We start from the raw sequence: 22,150 nt of genomic DNA, 5'->3' as shown, positions 1-22,150 counted from the left end.
AGAGTTCATCATAGCACAGAAACAGCTCTGGTGAAAGTTACTAACGACCTTTTATTAGCCTCAGATAATGGACTCGTCTCTGTACTTGTTCTTCTGGACCTCAGCGCTGCTTTTGATACAATTGATCATACGAAACAGAGATTAGAAGACGTTACGAGCTTCTAAATTCAGACAAAACAGAAGTTCTTGTACTTGGTCCTAAACACCTCAGAAACTATTTCTATAATCACTTAGTTACTCTGGATGACGTTGTCTTGGCCTCCAGCAAAACTGTGAGGAACCTTGGAGTCATATTTGATGAGGATTTGTCCTTTAGCCACCAGATAAAGCAAGTCTTCATGACCGCTGTCTTTCATCTACGTAATATTAATACAATTAGGAAAATCCTTCCTGAGCGTAATGCAGAAAAACTCATTCATGCGTTTGTTACTTCTAGACTAGATTATTGTAATTCCTTGTTGTTAGGATGTCCAAATTACTCATTAAAAACCTGCAGCTGATCCAAAATGCTGCAGCAAGAGTACTGACGGGATTTATCAAGAGAGATCATATTTCTCCAGTTGTATCTTCTCTTCACTGGCTTCCTGTGAAATCAAGAATAGAATTTAAAATTCTCTTGATGACTTACAAAGCTCTACATGACCAGGCTCCATCATATCTTAGAGATCTTATAGAACCATAACACCCTGACAGAGATCTTCTCTCTCAGTACGCTGGTCTACTTGTGGTTCCCAGAGTTTCCAGAAGTAGAATGGGAGGCAGAGCCTTCAGTTTTCAGGCTCCCAGTTTGCGTTCGAGGGGCAGAAAGCCTCTCTAGCTTTAAGGTTAGTCTCAAAACTTTCCTTTTTGATAAAGCTTATAGTTAGAGCTGCTCGGGTGGCCCTGAACCATCCTGCAGTTCTGTTTTCAACTAGACTAAACAGAAGAAACATTGAATTCTCCTGGCCTCTCAAATACATGCTTATTAAGTTACTCCCCATTCATTTACGCGTTGCCTCGATGTGGGTGAAGGGAGAAAGAATCAATAGTCAGTACTTACAGTAGATTTATCAAATATGATAATATAATCTTAACCCATCAATAACACGTTATGCTCCTTTTTATTTTATGTCAACTATACCTGGTACATTCCAGACCTTTTAGCTGGCTACAGAGATCGCTTGAGAGAAAGATAGTTGCTAGCAGTACAAATGACGGCCGTCGGTCCGGGCTGTATCAGTTCTTTTAGGAACGGTACAGCAGTAATGATGTAACCTTGCCTGGAGGAGGTCAGTGAGAAGTCGATCCTCATCCAGAGAGACAAGGAAACCATTCAAACCCTCTGCTTCCTGTAATGGAGGGGTGATTACTGACACACTCCCTCAGTTTGACCGTCCTTCCTCCACCACTCAAGAGGAGCAGGTCACCATCACTAACACCCCCCCCCCCTCCACACACACACACACACACACACACCTACAGCAAACAAAAGTAATCATTCACCACTACTGATTACCTAATTTTAGAGCTTTAATTAAAGCTTTGTTCTCTATTAACAGCAGTTGTTCTTTTGCCAATAATCAGTTAACACAGGCAAATCTTAAATGGCCTCAGCTCACAAACAATATAGTATTATTGGCAGAATGAATGACAAAATTGACACTGACAGGGAAATTACAAAATTAATGTTCTACCCAACATTTTCAATCCAAGCTCTGCTGGAACCATTAGTTAAACAGGGTTCCCATCGACATATAGACTGACATTGACTAGAGGAAATGTTCACTCACTGACGACAGTAATAAATGTGGGCCCACTGAAGCAGTGTTATTCAGCTCCACTGCCTGCTTGCTTTATAAAAGGCATCTGTTTTTATTTATGCTCCGACGTTATAGAGATTTAAAACAGGGTGAAGCGGGTGCTTAAAAGTCCAAACCATCATCTCCATAATCTCCAGCTCAGTAGGCTCCGTTGGACTGAGAGAATGGGAATTACAGCCTGTCAGGCATCAATGACATAAAGAAATGTGAAAATGGTGGACTTTTAACAGCCACCCTTTCCTCTTACATACCCACAAAAAAATATGAATTCTGCTCCATTTAACATTATGTCAGGCAAGGTCACTCCCCTTTAGTTAAGTCTGCTGGGAAATTGAACCTACATTTTCTTAAGTGAAGATGAAACAGCATGATAATTAAGGTTAGAGCTTAATTGAGCTGGGATGCCATTATCCCTCGTGTTGTCCTTGGGTCAAAATGACCCGCAGCTGTGTTCAAGCAAGTTCTATTTTATTTCTATATTTTTACATTTTTTGGGATCATTGGTCATCATTCTTTAAAGTAACCCTCACAGCCTCCTTGTCACCAATGATCCCAAAAAATATAGAAATAAAATAGAACTTGGTTGAACACAGCTGCGGGTCATTTTGACCCAAGGACAACACAAGGGTTATGAACACATTGAAGGCAGGTGTGCATTCTCTTCAGCTGTATAGAAAAGAGCATCCTTTGTACTTCAGGTTTGTGACCGGGGTGACGCATAAATTAACACTTCAGTCAGCTTCTGAAAAAGCTGTATTGCAGTGTTATCATCACAAAAGTGAGTGCACATTATCCTAGCATGCAAATTCTACATTCGCTACCTAAGATTGGTAAGCGTGCCCCCTGTACACTATCAAGTAGGACAAGAAAAGCATTCTCCTCCTGTTACCGGCACTGTATCTGAAATAGTTATGAAATAATTAGGACAACATTTTATTTTTAAACAGCAAACTGTATTAACTTTGCAGGGCACAGCGCAAAACTGGAAAATGTGAAAATATGAACAATATCTTATGAGCCAGCTTTAAAATCAGTGCTCATCACTGGAAATTCTCAATAAGAGCAAAAAAAAAAAAAAAAAGAACATGTCCAGTTTCATTCAAGCAGCAACCATCAGTATTGTTATCAACCATCAGTGATGTCATCAACCATCAGTGATGTCATCATTGGTTTGTGAACGTTATGAAGCCTCCAGTTCAGATTCTGTCCGTCACCATCTTGCTAGTTCGGAGCGGTTTGTAGCAGGAAGTGACCATATTTGGACGAGCTGGGGGAGGAGCCAGAGGTGGATCTGACCGATCTGATCGGAAACCTGACGATACTACGTCCCGCCCACCGATAGCTGTAACCTGACTGCACCACAGACCTGTCAATCAAACAGACACGCCCCCAAAAACAGGTCTTCTTGAATCTTCTTTTCTAATGAATGAGGGATTATTTTCAGATGGACCTCCAGAAAACTAATAAGAAGGAGTGACTTTAGCTAACAACACCGAGATAACTGATGGACACATTTTATTCACTTTGGATTTGATGAGAGAAGTTGAATGGGAGTCAATGGAGCCGGAGGCTTTTTGGAGACGACCTCTAGTGGCACTCGCTGGTATTGCAGCTTAAGGCACTTCTGCATCGGAACCATTTTTCAGAGCTGGAAGCTACGAACACTTTTCGATGCAGTCTGTGGTTTTACCCTGCAAACTGCAGCAGTGAGCCATCTTGACCTGTTTTTAAACATGCCGGTGTATACTGAAGCAGGTTTGAATGCGTTGGCTTCATAAAGTGACCAAGCCTCAGGCAGTATTCATTTGTTCATAACATGTCAAGCTCCACTAATGTCCAGTATAACATCCAAATATGTATTTCAAATTTGAATAGCAAAAGCACACTGTGTGCATATCTTCTCATTCACCCACTTACTGAGACTGTCAAACTATTAAAATGAAAGTCAGGGTGTCAAAATGCTCATAAAAACGAACCGCTGAGTATCTCCCACTGTGTGGAACTCAATGTGCGGTTGTGGGCTACTTTAAGGCTGCTGTGACTGAGACGTCTGAGAGTCTCTTGTAGTCACAATACCTGCCAGGTTTTTATGAAGGCTTCTTCTGGATGTTGACATGAGTATAATTTCCGTGGCAGATAATACGTTAATGTCTAAGTTGGCAGGTTTCCTGGAAGTGATGGACGGACACTTTACCGTGGTATAATGTACATTTTTCAGTTGGGTAGTAGTTCTGACATTTTCACTGTTCCCACATTGAGGCCAATTGGTTTGAGTGAACAATTTATGCCCTAAAGGTGAGTTCATACTCGCATATCGTCCATTTTACATACAAGTCCTGTATAGGACATATTGGAAGATTTAGGTCAGATACAACACACTGACTGAATGTTGGTGTCAACTTTTAGATGACTGAAGTCAATGTTTTAGACTTTATTGATTGCCTTTTTTTTGTGCATAAAACAAGCAACACTGAACTGACCACACCAATAAGCTTAAAGGCAAGAATATCCTTAAAAATGTGTATTTATATTTATCAAACCTTTTATCTTTGATAACTACCTGATGCATCCGGAGACGTAATGATACAGGCAGTGACAATAAATCTAAAACGTCATCTAAAGGGTGTCAAAAGGCTCCAAGGAGCTGTGTGATGATTCTCTGTTGGGGAAGTAATCTCGTGTTTCACATGTGGTGGAAACACAAATATGTAATAATACAGATTTTTTTTTTTTTTTGTCAAACAATTTTTTTTTTAAGTGGACACTGTTTTAGTTTTCCTTGTCTAACTAAGGTGAAGGTAAAGTAAAGATACCTAAAGTATCACAACCAACAATTTGGCGACATCCACTAGGTCCAATTTTCTCCAAATGAAAACATCTTTTACTATTTCAACTGTAACATGCTGTGCTGTGTTCACTTCAAAGTGACTACGTTTGTATGGTGGCTTAAACAAGTTTTATAATGCACGCCTGCTGCAGCAGACGAGAGGATTGAGACTGAATTAAGATGATTATCTCACATATTTACAGTGTATATATAGTATTTAAATACATTATTTTATCTCAACGCCTTTACACAATTAAATTATATTAAATTAACTTTTTATAATTCAGTGGAGGCGTAATATAACTTGCATTTGAATATCTTCCTGTGTGGGTTATCCTGCTGAGTTTTGGACTAATCTAGTGATGAATCTAATTACTACAGTAGAATTAAGGAATAAGTAAAAAACAAAACATTTATGAATTAACTGCCACTAAAAAAACCTACAGATTACAGATTTTATCCACAGCAGTAGCAGCTACTTAAATGTCAGCGAGTGTCCTTTCGCTCTGTTTTAGTGACATCTTGGACAACTTGGCTGCCAGACACCTGTACCTACATTATTATGACGAGGTGTGTCATTGTGCTCTGGAGAGCTAAATTTAGCTGCTGGGATGGATTACTGAGAGGCTTGAAGGCGACGTGATATCTGGGGGGCAAATTACTTGAGCTTAATGAAGTACATAACTCATTGCTCACATGCTGCCCACGATACAGCACACTCTCAATCTGGGAGGACAGTTTAGAGGGCACTACACATACTTGTAGAGGGTAATAGTTCATTTTCCCTGCAAGCTCTTCCGCTGAGACCTCATTCCAGCTTGACCCAGTTTGTGGATAAAAATTGTGACTCAATCATTATTTTTAATGGTTGTCCAATCATTTTAAAAGATAATGGATTTCGTATTTCTGGTGTGTCAAATGTTAAATAATTTATATCATGTGTAGTATTTAACAAGTTAATTCGGCAGTAGTGGTCGATCCTCTACTTAATTACCAACACCACAATGTAAAAACACCATTAATTGCATTTACATTGTTACACAAGTAAATTTAAAGGGTTTTATCAAAAAATATATTGGTTGTAAAAATACATCATGAATAAGATTATTTTCAATTTCATCTACTTTATATGCAGCCCAGTGAATTTCAATTTACATGTTTGACACCATCACAAAAGACCAATGTAAGTTAACGTGAAGTGATCAACTGCAATGCAAAACAAAATAACTTACATTTTCTGTGAATGTGAATTTTGGGCTTCAAACTGTTTTTGAAATAGAAAAATCCAAAAAATGAAGAGGGTTAAGGTCAAAAGCAATTCATTGCATTTCATTAGCTTGTCAAATCTCTTAAGTTAAGAACATCAAACGCAACTATAGGATGAAAAAAGGTAAAAGGACATTCAGTCATACAGTATTTGAGTATTTGTATGCAGTCACTTTGCACCCATGCAGTGCCTCGGTTGGTATTTTTCGGGCAGGTGATGCGTATTGTGAAGCATTTTCCGACCTTCCCAGGCTTGAAATGCTCCAAAATCCAAAATCCTTCTGACAAAGGCATCTGTAGCATCAAAGGCATCTCTGACAAAATAAACCCACAAAGAATGTTTTATCAGAGCACCAAAGAGGGTTAGTGTAGTTTTTCATAGGGTTAACCGTTTCCAAATGGTTGGGGTGCTCGATTGGAAGTGAAGGGCGTGCTCCTGGGCGAGAGAGGGGAGAGTGGATGAGAGAGCGGCCCTAATGCGGCATCTCATTACAACCTCTGTCAGGATCCCTCTATTCCACCATCAGCTCCCCTTAACTTGGTAAGAGCCCAACTGTCGTTTCGAGTGAGTGTGCCGCCAAGGAGGCATTTACAAATAAATGAAAAATGTCACATTTGATTTCACTCCTCTCGCACTGCGGCGCCTCAGCTTTGTCACAAACTGTCTTTGTTGTTCTGGTCTCTTGCAGGTCCAGCTCCCGGTCGCCGTGGATCGGTTCTGGCAGGTTCAGGCCCTCTTCTTCTCTCCCAGGGTAAGCTCACAGACAATGACCTTCCCTTAATGTTGCTGAAACACTGATTCCTCCTGTGTTTTTTTTGTTCCCTGCTCTGCTCCTCTCATCCTTGTCCTTGAATGGCATGCGAGCGAGCAGGAAGCTGGTGCTGGTTTGCTCTGACGGGGAAATAAAGAGCTGGTAAAATGGCGTGGCGTGTCGTTTAGCGCGAGTCAGCATGGTATCGTCTTTAACCCTTGGCTTTGTGGTTCGCCTGGGATGCCCTCGCTATTGCTGCCTGCCTCCACCACAAAGGCAAAGAATTAAAGACACACTGCACCTTTTTGATCGCGTACGTCTGCTGAGGATGTTTCGTCTCGTAATTTCAAAAAGAAGTGTCGTGTTTCGGAACTCAAATCTTTGGATGTTTCGGCATTTTATTCGCAGCGCTTTATGGCTCGTCAAATTATTATACGATTTTATTCCCGTGCAGCAATTTCTCATATTACACACCGCGACTGGCAATAGAATCATCATCACATGAAGGCATCAATGAAATTCAACCTTTTGCGTCTATTTTTCATACATGCAATAAAAAAAAATGTTCGCTGAATATCACGAAAAATTGCAGAATATTTGATCAAATATACACGGCGTCCTTTTTTGCAGCGATTTATTCATCGGATAAATATTAGAGGATGTCACATTTATACACAAGGCACATTGTTTACATTCTGTAGGTGTAATAAACGAATACAAATCACAGATTTCTTTTTAACGCAGCCATTTGTTTTAATGTGCGATCCATAGCTGAGAATTGTGAAGCCATTTTAGATTGTGTCTCACAGCATTAGCCTGTTTTTATCTAATCGCTTTAAAGCGTGTTTAATCTCATTCCAGTGCATTTTCAAGGGCTTTCACTTCAGCTTTATTACACTACCAGTAATATAATTTTAGACACATGCAAGTGAGGTGCGATTGTGCATACCTTGCTATATATATATATATATATATGTATATATATATCTCCAATTCAGTCTCTACAGCACATCCTCACTATGTTGCATCCACAACATATTGATATCAAACACTGGCACTTCTTTAAAGCTCCATTGTCAGTTATAAACCAGCTTCTACGTGCCAGTGTGACGTCCTGATGACATGTTACAAGGATCCATCAGATTGCAGCTCATCAGCCCTGCTCAACCTGCCAAATGCTTGTTTTGATGTAAAAAAAAATCACCACGAGACATCCTTTTCATCAAGGATTACCTTCCATCAGCTCACAAATGACTCAAAGTCACCTCAAAGGAAGGACGTGGACACGACACACACCGACAAGGTCACATCCTGAACACGTGTCTAAACAATATGCACACGTATGCTTCCAGTTGCTACCAGACTATTTTACCTTCTTCTAACAGTTGTCACACCTCTTTGAACAATTATTGGAAAACAAGAGAAAACCCTTGTACTCACCTCGGCTGCCCTTCACCGTCTCAGTCACAGCAACTGCTGTATTCTCCATAAGGGCACTCGCTGAAGTACCATTTGTAGCTTGTAGCGTTTTTATGGAGTACAAATGCCCCATGCAGGCTTTTTGGAATGGGCTGTTAAGCCTCTTTAGTAACACTCTCAAGAGTGTGCGTGTGTGTGTGTGTGTGTGTGTGTGTGTGTGTGTGTGTGTGTGTGTGTGTGTGTGTGTGTGTGTGTGTGTGTGTGTGTGTGTGTGTGTGTGTGTGTGTGTGTGTGTGTGTGTGTGTGTGTGTGTGTGTGTGTGTGTGTGTGTGTGTGTGTGTGTGTGTGTAGTGGGTCGGATGTTGTAAGGAGGGGGAGACTGTTGGAAGATCCTGAAGGCAGGACGCCTCTGCATTTAAAAGCTGTTAATGATGCATGTCGCTCACCGAGGAATCAGTGGACCACAGCCAGCAGTTTTCTCAGACCAAGCGTGTGTGTGTGTGTGTGTGTGTGTGTGTGTGTGTGTGTGTGTGTGTGTGTGTGTGTGTGTGTGTGTGTGTGTGTGTGTGTGTGTCTGTGGGACACCTGTTGTGCTATCTCTAGCAGAACTTCCATTAGGAAGTGAGGATGAATAACATGAAGTAAAGCCTGGTGCTTTAGAAGCAGGACCAGTGTGTCATTGAAGCCTCTTTGAAAGAGCAAACCTGAAGAGCTATTGGTGGCGACGGTTGCCATGGTTTCAAAATGATTATTCACAGTAAAGTAGCACAGCGGATGTTCTCTTTAAATTGTTTTGCTTTTTGAACTCAATTTCTGTGTGTTGGCCGGTAAAAGGTGTGAATGTGGGTTAACTTTCTGTTTCTGACCAGTGAGAGAAATACACCAGGTGTGTAACAGCGTCGGCCGGCGGGAGGTTCCTTCATTTACACATGAAGCCAGCCTTATGCTGCCTGTTGAATAGCTCTATCAGAGCAGTGAGGGGTAAAATCCCAGCCTTGAAGGTATTTCAGTGTTGCAGCTGGACTCATGTAGATTCTGGGTTCAAATGTGAGGCATGAACACGTGAAGGAGGGAGGCTACACTGCAGTGACACACTGTACAACCGCAACTTCCTGTAGTTTATCATTGTTCAGACTAAGACAGAAACATGCCCTTTAACTGCTGAATTAGGAGAGCATGCTCCGATGACGGCGCTCAGATGGAATGTGGTTTGAACCCATGACCGCTAACCGGTAAAGATGTGTGTGTAAATGGAACTCGTATTATGAAGAATATTGGAGGTCAGAGGTTAAAGAGGGTACAGTAGATACGCTTGAAGGCATGTCGTGTGGTTTTACAGTCAGATTACCTGAATGCCATATGATTTCTGTAATCTATGTGTAGCTCACGGACATAACATAAATCTTAGGCTGGGCAGAATATCAACAATATATTGATATCATATCAAGGATATGCATCTAGAGATTGTCTTAGATTTTATATTGTATATTGTAATATGGTCAAAAGGAATAATTGTTGTCTTTTCTTGGTTTTAAAAAAGTGCATCACAGCAAAGTAACTCGGTCCTGTAAATTAAGCAGCCTCTTCCATGTCTTCCATTATTTGTATTTTATACACGAATGCTTTATACCAACAATAGTGATGATTAGTGATCATTATTAAGAAGTGATATTTGTTATTATCCATATTGCCCTGTATTACCCAAATCCTGATCCAGAACAAGGAAGGGGTTGTCATTGGAAACACTTTTCTATCTGAAGGGGACTTTCTAACCATTGTAGTAAGTAAAATAGCCCTTGCTTGCATGTCATACAGGCAGCGAGATTCTCGTGCTGTCAAAGAATAAGGAGCACACAAGCATCTGAGCATGAGTTACATTTAGTTTTGGTTTGATGTGCTGCAGCTGAGCAGCTACTCTTCTCCCTATTCAATGTTTCTTTGGTCACATGATCAGCAGACTTTGGTGCAGGACAAGACTCGTGTTCATGTTTGTAAATGAAAGAGGAAACGTAAGATAAAAAGCTTGTGGTTGTTGTGTAGCAGCCTCTTTTATGGATCAGTGTGTCTGTCTCTCTGATAGAAAACTCACCTTACTGCTTTATGATTTGTGCGGTCGGAATTTAGTAGTCTGTGTAGATGATAATTACGTTTAATTGAATTAAGGCAAAAAATAGAGCACACCATCATGAGATCAAACATCACTAAAAAAATAAAAATTTAAAAATTTAAAAAAAGGTTAGAGTTATAGTTACCCAAAGTGCCCAAAGTATAATTTTAAGCAAGACCAAGTACAAGTAAGACAAACTTTAGCAGACTGTTTCCAGGTCCATTTTAAAAGTTATTTTTTTCTTTCAAAATTTTAAAGAGTAGCTTGGATGTCAAAAAGAAGTACGTCCAGACTGATGTGAATTACAAAATAAAAGTAAGAGTGTCGACAACACTGATATTAAATCAAAAAGAAACAACATGTCATTATATTATACTTTATAACATCACCAATGAAAACATACTGTATATCAACCTCAATTGTTATAAACAAGGCCACGCCCCTTTCCAGCTCCGGACCCTGGAAATGTGAGCATCTCTGATGGATCCCATTGAACAGGGTGCTGCAGCACATGGATGTTCACGCAATACGTCACTGTCAGCATGTCATCTGTAGCCATGATGGAGGCAGATCTGGGAGAAGACATGACTGATGAATGTCTGCACATACAACATGCTCTGTGTCCTTACTGTTGACAAAGACCTTGGTCAGTCACACTCAGCTGCAAGTGTGCGTGTGTGTTTGCCATGTGAGTGATGAGCTCTATTCACTCAAGGTGACTTTTGAGGAGTCATCCATTTCTCCAATCACTGTCTCCCATTACTTGCTCCAGTGCACCACTTAGGCTGCACACATACAAGCAATCATGGCCTGTTATCCCACTTTAAAGTATACTTCAAACTATATTGTAGGCAGAATATATATAAGGTGAAACATTGACATGTTTTTAGACTGAAAACGATTCAACCCCAACGTGGAGAACTACTTTTTGTGTAATATATATATATCTTTTTTTTTTCTTTGTTAAACAAGGAATTTGTCCACAGAGGTGGAAATATACAATATATATATATATATATATATAACAATCAGAAGAGACAGCGTTCAATAGATGGTTTCTAAATGTATTGAGGAAGTGATCTGATAGATTGCTGGCAGGTGAACTAAAGGACAGTTTTGCTTTATATTAAACTTTTGTATTGATATTAATCTCAGACGTGTGTTTCTACTCAGTGGATGACTGAGCCCACCCTGCACTCTGCTCTCCGTGTGCTTCTTAATAGTGCAGTTTGCACTGATTCTGGTCACATTTACAGGCTCTTGGCTTAAGCTATCAAGTAAGGAGTGTGAACAATGTTTATACCTGTATCTGAGGATCTTGGGGGAGAACAATGCTGTCTGTGAAGTTAGTGGCAGACATGGAGTGTAATAGGTAGTAGTGGGTTTGTATGTATGTTTGCATGGTGGGAAAGATGTGGTGTTTGTTACTCAGGCTTGAAGCGACCTCTCAGGAACAACAATGGCTGAGCAGTGAATTCAGTCGAGTGTTCAAACTGTTACGGCTTCTGCATTGTTTTGAAAAGCATTTTTCTCAAACACAAAAGGAGCAGCTGTGAAGCATTTAATACATTTATTTAGAGCAGACTCGGCACAATGACTCAGAGTTTGATTTATTTAGTCTAACAACGTTTGGGAGTTTGAGAGCAGCTCTATGTATATTTTATTTAAGGTGAGAAGGACCCTGATGGGCATGCTTTATTTCATTTTAAACTGATCCTGGAACATTCGGTGAAATAAGTACGATAAAGTGAAGCAGCAGTTAAAAACAAATGATGTCATGTTGCTACACAACCAGACAAACTGTACACGTGAATGTGATTTAAATGACCTGAAGGCTGATCAATGCTTAACATGTGTTTGTTTACTCTTTAGGGAAATTAACAAACCAGATTCCTATGTTCACCTTTTGTTTAGCTTTCCTCTTTTGTCATGTTACATTTTTTTTTTTACCTGTAATCTTATATTCAAGTTGAAATATTGATTATATTCCATCCTGCAGTAGCACCTGATATGATAAAGTCACTGCAGCACTCAGTCTGCCTTGTAGGAACTCAGTAGTTAGGTTGAATTTTGCATATTCTTACTCTGCTGTTAGTCGCTGGATTTTTTTTTTGGTAATAATTGTGAAGTGTATGGACGATTAGTATAGTATCAATAATCAGTATCGGTAAATGTATCCGTATCATATAAAGCAATTTAACTGTTATTCCTGCTAAAAACAATACACACACACATCACAACTTTCTTTACGTTCTGGGAAGAATTGAATTCATCTTTGAATGTTTCAAATTATACGTAGTACTTAAAGTACCATTAAGCTTCACCTTTCTAAACATGACGGCTTCTTTTTTTTTTGACATGAGCCTTTTTTTTTTAACCTTCTGGAATCACTTTTTGGATTCAGCTCCGCAACTGATGGTCACTTAGTTTACAGCAGGGACCAACTGAACATGGTGATGTCCGCCAGCATCGTGAGCAGAAACAACGTTCAGCCAGAAATCAGGAAGAGGACACGCAGAGGATGCAGGAAGAAGGAGAAGAGCTGCGTCCCGACAACAGAGACTGATGGAGAATAGGAAATATAAGCCGTGTCTCCATCTATCATCATGGGCGAAGTGAAATCACTGGACAATAAGATGGAGGAGCTACTGGCCCTGGTAGGAAGCGGGGGTCTCTGCGAGCATAGTGTTCTGTGTTTCACAGATACATGGCTGCAGGAGGAAACTTTACACAGGACTTAATCCAAGCGTGGTTAGAAAGGAGACGGACAGCACGGTGCTTCTAGTAAGAACCCCCCCCCCCCCCCATTTTCCCATCAACCCTGTTACCACAAGACTGCCGACTCAGCACCTCTGTGTTTTCTTCATGATCTCTGGAGGCTTCAATGACATTACCCTGAACAAGAGTCTCTCCTGTGGTTCTACGTCATACGATACTTTCGATCATTTCCACTTGCACATTATTTGAATGTCCTTACTGTATATTTGTTGTCATGACTATTATTACTGGAAGTAACTTTCCTGATTCATTTTCTCCTGTTTTGTCGTGTGGTTACAACTTTAAAAAGATATTTCCCTGCAGGCATCAAAGATTGATTTTGAAGTGCTGCACAATGCATTAGTGCACATTGTTTACTAGCATGACAGAGAGACATATTTGGGGCTTTTGTTTTCTCTTTTATGGCAAAACACAAAAAACAGAACGGCTGAATAAAATCAGCTCGGAATCACACTGTAGGCTTCGTTACTGATGTATTCGAAACAGTGAGACACATTTCAAGTTTTAATTTTTCCCTTAGAATAGTAGGAAACTATGAAGTGAAGCAGAGTGATCAGTAGTATTTAGACAAATGAATAACCGAAAAGTTACTTAAAATTACAGACTTTGGAGAGACTCACTGCTGTAGTTTAGTCAAAGAATATGACTTTCAGTGCTTGTTATTTACTAGAGATTTATAGGTTTAATGTATTAGCTTCATGCTTCCATTGCAACACTATCAAACAGTGAAAGACACTTCCTGTAATCAGCTGATTGACCATTCAGATATAATTAGTACGTGAATAACAGCTTGATTCATTGTTACCGTGTATGAGTCAGTCACTTTCATGCATTCTCAACCTGTTACATGGACTTTCATTTTATAAATTCAAATAATAACACTGACACAAATACTATGAAGGTTTATTCTATATATTGTAAACTAGACTTCTGTAAAAAATATGGTCTGTAAGAGACCATCTAGTCTACAAAATATGAAACTTTTTTTTTTTTTTTTTTTTTTTAAAAGTAAAGTAGAGTAATATCACTGCCCAGAAGAACCCGTATAGAAACAAGAGTTTATGACCCTTTTAAAACTTTTACTGATTTTGTTTTTTCTCATACTTTTGGCTGTTGCTATAGAAATAAGCGTATCACTAGCAATCAACCCTGACACATTTAACCTGGACCATAAAAACTATATAAGCTCCTGATGGATGGACCTGCAGGACTTGAGACACATTTAGCACAAACCCATATAGTGTTGTTTTGTTTGCCTTTGCTTGAAGCAACAGTTTTATTGAGTCGCGCAACACTTTTCTGACCCAGGGGTGTCGGGTTAAACCAGCACGAACAAAAAACTATTTATAGTCACAGACAACAGCACAGAAATATATGATAGCTGTCTGCATGTTGTTGAATAATTGAGGTTCAGAGAATCATCATTTTTTTGTATTTATTATTGCTGTACTGTGATCTGCAATAATTTGAACATTGATAGTATTGTGTAATCCTACAAATCCTACGTAAGGGTGGCATAGCGGGTTGGCTAGTCCATCAAAGCAACACTTTCACAGCTAACGCTATTTCAACGACGACTGAAAGCACTGGCACCTAGAATGTCGGGAGGATAATCATAAATTATCATTTACATTCATTTATTGTGTATTTGATTCGCGTTTCAGTTCCTTTTTTTTGTATTAGCTTTCAACTAACAGAGAATGAAGCAAGAAAAGATGTTGGCACTGTCAACCGTGTTACCATCTTTTCATTAGAGTGACTCCCACCAGTTCTGCATTTGAATTGCTGCATTAAAAAAAAAAAAAAAAAAAGTTCATACAAGGAAATTAAAATAAGCTTTAGATATTCAATGATTTCAGAATGTCTTACCTACCATGCCCAAAAGGGGGACTTTTTTATTTTATTTTTTAATATATATATATATATATATATATATATATATACATTCTCAAAAATAATATTCTTGACATTTGCTCTGATTGTTTGAAAAGGGGGTTATTTTTGAGTCTCATGGGGATTATTGTGGTGGCCTCTGCAATATGCACCATCTTAAAAAATGTTCTTCACATGTGCTTGAAACTTAAGTAGCAACAACGGTAACTTCGTTTTAGTTTTCCAGCTGATCAACCCTTTTGACCAACCATCTTGTTGATTTGGAACAAATTATATATTTATTGTTCTTTTAGGAAGTTCTGTTGAAAACTCTGCATTTTTACATGACATTACATTTCATTTAGCTGACGCTTTTATCCAAAGCGACTTACAATAAGTGCATTTCAACCATGAGGGTACAAAACCAGAACAACAGGAATCAAGAAAATACAATTTCTTCAAGAAATCCAAACTACAAAGTTCTATCAGTAAGTTCTATTTTAAGATACTAAAGTTCTACTGTTCAAGGTAAAGTCTGAAGAGGTGTGTTTTTAGTTTGCGGTGGAAGATGTACAGAGTTTCCGCTGTCCTGATGTCGGTGGGGAGCTCATTCTACCATTTAGGAGACAGGACAGCAAACAGTTGTGATTTTGTAGAGTGTTTAGCTCGCAGCGAGGGAGCAACAAGCTGATTGGTAGGAGCAGAGCAGAGGGAGGGGCTGGGATGTAAGATTGGACCATGTCCTGGATGTAGACTGGACCTGATCTGTTCACAGCACGGTACGCAAGTACCAATGTTTTGAAACGGATGTGGGCGACTACTGGTAACCAGTGAAGGGAGCGGAAGAGGAGGAGGAGGATGAGGAGTGGAGGAGGAGGAGGAGGAAGAGGAGGAGGAGGAGCGGAGTAGTGTGAGTGAATTTAGGAGGTTAAAGACCAGTCGAGCTGCGGCATTCTGGATGAGCTGCAGAGGTCGGATGGCGCTAACAGGTAGACCTGCCAGGAGAGAGTTACAGCAGTCCAGACGTGAGATGACCAGAGCCTGGACCAGAGCCTGGACCAGAACCTGGACCAGAGACTGGACCAGAACCTGGACCAGAACCTGGACCAGAGCCTGGACCAGAACCTGGACCAGAACATGCACCGCCTTCTGAGTGAGAAGAGGACGTATTCTCCTGATGTTGTGCAGCATGTATCTACAGGAACGTGTTGTTGCAGTGATGTTGGCAGTAAGAGAGAGTTGACTGTGGAGTGTCTCCGAGGTTCTTATCAGTCAGGGTCGGGATAACAGAGTTGTTGAAGGTAGTAGTCAGGTCGAGGGTGGGAGAGTCTTTCCCTGGAAGGAAGAGCAGTTCAGTCTTGTGGAGGTTGAGGCATTTCTGTGGTTTCTTTTGTTTTTAGTAGCTAAACTGGTCCAAAGGGAGCAACAAAGATTTGTTGATGTTTATTATCAGCATTCAATTATTTTCCAGTTTACTGATTCAATAGAATTACTTCCGTGAGTAAAAACCCAGAGCAAAGACCTGCAACATGGATTTGATATGTAAAAGACGTGTTTCTGAAAATCACCCCAGACATAGAAACTTAGTAGAATTGCAGAATTGCAGGTTCAGGACTTTTTTCTGCAGCCTTTTATTAATGATCTCAATGTTACTCAATATCCATTGATCCATTTTGCGTTGCGTAGCCAGTGTTTGGTCATGGTGGCAGTAGGTTAAGCTAGTTAGCCCAAATGCGCCTCTCTCCTAACCCTAACCCTCCTGGGGGATCCCTAGGCATTGCTGGGTCAGATTGTAGTGTCCCTTTAGTGTGTTCTGAGTTTACCAGTTGGACACACCCAGAAAAGCTGTATTGGTTGGAGCCCAAGAGGCATTAGCTGTACTTTGAGCTCCCTCTCACTACCCAAAACTCTTAATTAGGGCCAGAGCATAAATCGACAAGTAAACTGACACAGCTCCCTCCCCACCAAAGTGGTCCTGCTTTAGATCTGACACCACACCAATCTGTCTGTCCAACTTCTGCTCCATATTACCTCATCTTGAAAACAAGACCCTGAGATACTTCCTTCATTCCGTCCCAAAATAAAGGGCGCAATTCACCATTTTCTGGCAAAGAACCGTGACCTCACTCTCTGAGGTGCTGCCTCTCCTCTCAGCTGCTTCACACATGGCTGCAAACTGCCCCAGCACATGCTGAAGATCTAATAAAGCCAACAGAACCAAAACATCTGGAAATAGCAGAAAACCTGAGACCCCAAAACTTCTTATTCCCCCAACTGTCAACAAAGTTCTGTCCACGAAAATCCTAAACAGGATTGGTGCCAGGGGACAACCCAGTCAATACCCACTAGAAACATGCTTGACTTTGCACTGAGAATACTCACTGACGAGAATTCAGACAGAACTCTTACTGGGATTTTAATAGGGACTGTATGGCCTATTGGAACCCATAGTCCAACAGTACCCCCATAAGATCCCATCACAGGCGTTCTCCAAATCCTCAAAGCACATGTAGAACAGATTGACAAACTCCCATCCACCCTCAAGTAAGCTTGCAAGGTTAAAGACTTGGTCCACTGTCCGATAGCCAGAACAGAATCAGCATCGCTCTTCCTAAACCTGAATTTTGACAACTGGTCCGAGACTCTCTCCAGCACCTGCCATAGGCTTTCTCAGGAGGCTGATCAGTGAGTGGCTCTGAAAATTGGAACCACCACCTCGGTCTGTCAGGGAAAGTCCAATAATGTCCAGAGCGTTCAGCATGTCAGAACAGATTTTATCCACGACCTGGAAGACCTCTGCCAGAGATATGAGGGAGACTCCCCCCATGTCTGTTTGGTCCTCAGAGGACATGTTGGTCCTGTTTAGGATTTCCTAAAAGCGCTCCTTCCACTGCTCCATGTTGCCAACCCAAAGGGGTTGTGTCCAACCAGGCATCGTGGACTGTCTGGCCTCTCCCCTGAGACCAATGTTCCCTGGGAGACCCTACCTGGGCTAATGTCCCCGACAACACAGTTCCCAGGATCACTGAGACACACGAACATTAAGGTGTTGATTCTCAGTGGAGTGTTCCTCAATATATCTGCTTGAAATGGCTTGCCAATTGTTTCTGGTGGTTTGTCATAGTGAATCACTATAAACACAATAAGCCTCCAAGGGTGGTATCAAGCTTCAGAATTGCCAAGCATAATTATCATAATTGAAATGCAGTGAACATGAATTGATTGAAATGGCTGATTGTAACCACATAATGAAATAGTACCTGTTACCTGCTTCAGACAGCAGGATTTTCAGCGATTATATTCTATCTGCGATACTTCCCCGGAGATTGTTGACTTTATTTTCTAGTGCACACAAAGTTTGTACTTTTGGCTGTGAAGGAACAGTATGGAGCACAGTTGGTCATCTCTTGTACTGATGAACGCAAACAAGGTGAATTTTAATTTACACATGGAGCATTTGTTATTGTCTATTAATTTGAATAATAAAAGTCCACCTTAATTTGTAAGATATTGTATCTTTATGAGAGCCCTGTAATTTCTGGAATAATATATTTGTCACCTCGCTAAAGAAGCCTTATGTTGGTGTTGCACAAGCAAAGCAATTTCCCTCACCACACTTCCTGAAAATTGTCCAGAAATCATTCTTTGTCACATTGTGTGACAAGCTTCAACATATCGACGCAATAATCTTCCCCACAAAGGTTAGCTTTGCATTATAATTGCCAATGACATTTCACACTTAAATTGCTCGCAAAGGTGAGTCATGCAGGTGGGAACAGCAGTGTGCAGGCTGGCAGAATCCCTTCTCCTCTTTTTTACTCCTTCTTATGGCTCTGACAGTCCATGGAAAATAAATAATGAATAGTAATTGTGTTTCATTTTTACAAGTAATCATTTTCAGGTCTTTTAGCTGATTAAGGCATCTTGTGACTTTTGGTTGTCTTTGTCCACAAAATGTTTGCGGGCTCTTTCACCGCTCTTTCCTCGAGTCTCTCATCCCGTTCTGTTCCTCTCTATCTCTTTCTATCAAATCCTCCATCTCCTACCTCGTCTCTTGTCGACCTTATCGCATCCTACAATGACACATAACTCAGTAGCACACCTGCGATCCGTGACAGCTGAGCCCCTGGCCTGGTGCAGTGCTGTCACTCAGCTAGCTAACTGCCATTAAACAGCATGACCCTGCCGCCCCATTAGGCCTGAGTCAGATGGGAGTGTCAAAGCCTTCCCCCGTGCACCTCCCTGTGTGGCCCTGTTCTGCACATGTGGTCCTGGTAGAATTACATCGTAGCCTGAGTCAAATACTTGGTTTTGGTTTTCAGTAAAACTGGAGAGGATGATTATTCTTTGAGAGAATTCAGGTTTGTTTATGCGGATTCTTTTTCTGTCTTCATAATTCCTTTGTCTTATCTCGTAGTTTGTAGTTCCTCAGTTTTCTTCTTCACTGAATGAGTAGGCGTGTCCAAGCTTTTGGGTGATGCTGTGTGTGGTGACACCAAACGGGTGGGCAAAAAGCAGTGCTGCCCGTACTGCTCATCAACCTACCTGCCCAGGTTCCAGCTGTTAGATTTAGATTAACATCATGGAGCAGTCATGATCAGAGCATCTACTGGACATCAGGTGCATAACAGTTCAGTATAATAATAGTTAAGTATTTATATCCAACCCTATCATCAGATTAATAAAAGTGATACTGGACAGTGAAACAAAATGTAGTGTTCAATTGTACACATTTTATGTGACAAGCTGGTGTTGTGCATGGAAGGTGAACATGCTACATCGTCATTTACTTCCTGTATTCGTACTGAACTTTGGTCCTCAATCTTGTCTAATATTGGCTGAGAATTTCAACAGATTTTAAGCCTTTTTATACTGGCTTAAAGTTAAAGTTGACCTGTCTTCATATTTCTTTTAACATGTGACAGCTTTAATGGTTTCCTCCCTTTCAATTCTCTCTGTAAATTCACTGACTAATGTGGAGACAAACAGCTTCAGAATAATTGTAATATTCTTCAAATGTTGTTGCAACATTTTGAACTCGCATGCCTTTGTCGAAGCTTAAATTGGGCTAAATTTGCGTGTTGGCATCCGTTCAAGTCATACCATTGACTTCATGTAAAATTGTGTGTTCTCTAACATTTGGCTCATGCCCTGTCAGAGCACATCATCAAAATGCTTCACGTTTTATATCATTTTGTATAATTTCTGCAAATTATCTTTGAATCAGTGTGCGTTTCTATCACCTACTTTATGCATTCATATGTTTATGTAAAAGGATGTGAAATCATTACATAACTGTGCACGAGCCTTTCCTTGTTGCTGCCCACATTAGATGGCATTTACATTTTTATCTTCATAATGGCTGATCTTCACTCTTTTGATTCCTACGTGTTTTTGCCCGCTGCTACAGAGAAAAGGAACAAGGTTGATCTGATTCTGGTGCAATGGAGAGCGGACGTAGCATGAATGTTGGTCTACACTCAACATCAGCCTGTATTAAATATTCACATATGTCAACATTTTCCATCTCAGCCTGTAGTGTTGAATTCTTTAGTATTTTGGCTTTTTGTTTTCACTGTGAATTGTTGGTACTCATAAATTCACATTAGTGCCCGAGAGCATGAGATAGATGCAGTATGAGATTGTAATAGTATTTAAAGTCTAACCTCACCATATGGCTCTATGATGTGAACACTCTCACTGAAACACTGTTTTCAATCTGTGTTAAGTGAGACAGTCACTGACAGTATGTTAGTTAACCATAGAGGTTGCTCAGTTCACTTGTATTTGTTCACAGCTGTGTTTATGTAGTGTAGCAGTCATTATGAATATGTAAATGAGTGGTTCCACATTCATTACCACCAATTACTCTCTCACTGGGTGGTAATTAGTACTGATGATGAGATGTCACCCTTTGCAGTCACCTTGTGTGTTTGGAGACAGATTTGAACAGGGTTGATGAAATTACTCGAAGGGGGATATGGTGTATTATCGCCATGTTGGTGCACATGCAGTTTGGAAAATAAATAGAGTTTCACCCCCTCCTGCTCTTTGGACCACCGTATCTCGTCATTGACTTCAAGGTGTCTGAGGTTTTCCACGGAATAGCTGGCCAACAGGTCAGATGTCTCCAGCAGTGGCTTCATACTGGCTGGTAGCGGATGTCTCCTAGGACCATTCTTCCTCCAACATATCTCACAGATGCTCATTTGGACTGAGATGTGATGACTTGGCAGACCAGTTCACTGAGCTCAGATCACATCATGTTCACTGGGCTGTTCCTAGACAGCTCATCCTTGAGGTGGGAGCAGGAATGCAGTGGTGCGAATGAGAGGTGAGCACCTTGAGTTAATGATATTTATCAAGACAAGCAACCAACTGAAAATCCAATTTACATTTTATTTCGACCATCACATGCACTTAAAGCAAGTAACTGCTTTGCCTTTAGCCTACATGGTATGTATATTTATTCCTTTTTGAGGGAGAGATCATGTTACCTTTAAAAATATAGAAAATAAATCAGATGCATAAGAACAGACAGAGTTCAAATATAAATTAAAGCAATATGCATTTTAAAGGTGCAGTAAGAGAGCTTCAAGAGTAGCTAGTAAAAGGATCAAGTAAAGAGATATGTTTTGAGCTTCCTTTTAAAAGTATTAACTGATTAGCTTCCCTGATATCTGCAGGTAAATTGTTCCACAGCTTTGGAGTAGAACCGACAGAAGCTGCTGAACCTCCAATAAACCAGCAGCATGTGATCTCCGTGTTCTTGAAGGCTCATAGTTCACCAGAGAGTTAGAGATGTAACTAATGACACCATTAAGAGGTTCATATGTGAGGAGGAGGAGCTTAAAGTCAATCCTTTGTCTTACAGTACAGAGCAGCCAGAACTGGACTGATGTGTTCTCTTCTCTCGGTTCTGGTTAAACACTCGGGCTGCAGAGTTTTGGATGAAATGAAGTCTCTCGGTTGTTTTCTTACGGAGGCCAATAAAAAGTTCATTTCAGTCGTCCAGTCGGCTAGAAATGAAGGCACAAATCAACTTTTCAGCATCTGTCTGATTTATACACAGCCGTACCTTGGCGATGTTTCAAAGGTAGAAAGTTGTGTTTCATAGTATACCAGGATGGTCATTCAATCAGCACATGGCAATGACAGCTATATGACAACCCTGTCTAAGCATCTTCACCATTTCCATCTTACCTTACAGTAGTGGAGAAACAAATATGACAGGAAAGGGTTTCAGTATCAACAATAGGACAGTATTTAATGCTAACACATCATATAGTTCTCAGTTCCTGAGTTTAATACATTTTTCCTGAGAGCTGAT

At 40.4% G+C, this 22,150-nt stretch overlaps 1 protein-coding gene across 1 annotated transcript in view; it reads left to right on the top strand.

Annotated features, from left to right (window-relative positions):
• The first annotated feature begins 6,586 nt into the window (after positions 1 to 6,586).
• LOC138636601 (inactive N-acetylated-alpha-linked acidic dipeptidase-like protein 2) overlaps positions 6,587 to 22,150 on the top strand; it is a 183,392-nt gene continuing 167,828 nt past the window's right edge. The window contains exon 1 of the mRNA XM_069724668.1: positions 6,587 to 6,644. The gene's annotated coding sequence lies outside the window, so the exon portion shown is untranslated. The remainder of the gene's footprint in view (positions 6,645 to 22,150) is intronic.

Source organism: Brachyistius frenatus, unplaced genomic scaffold (assembly GCF_029030835.1).
Source record: "Brachyistius frenatus isolate BFR_SWC_R1_liver_20210118 unplaced genomic scaffold, ASM2903083v1 Contig_390, whole genome shotgun sequence".
In the NCBI taxonomy this organism is placed as follows: domain Eukaryota; kingdom Metazoa; phylum Chordata; class Actinopteri; family Embiotocidae; genus Brachyistius; species Brachyistius frenatus.
Note: the sequence above shows the minus strand (reverse complement) of the source record. Positions and strands in the feature narration are given on the sequence as shown.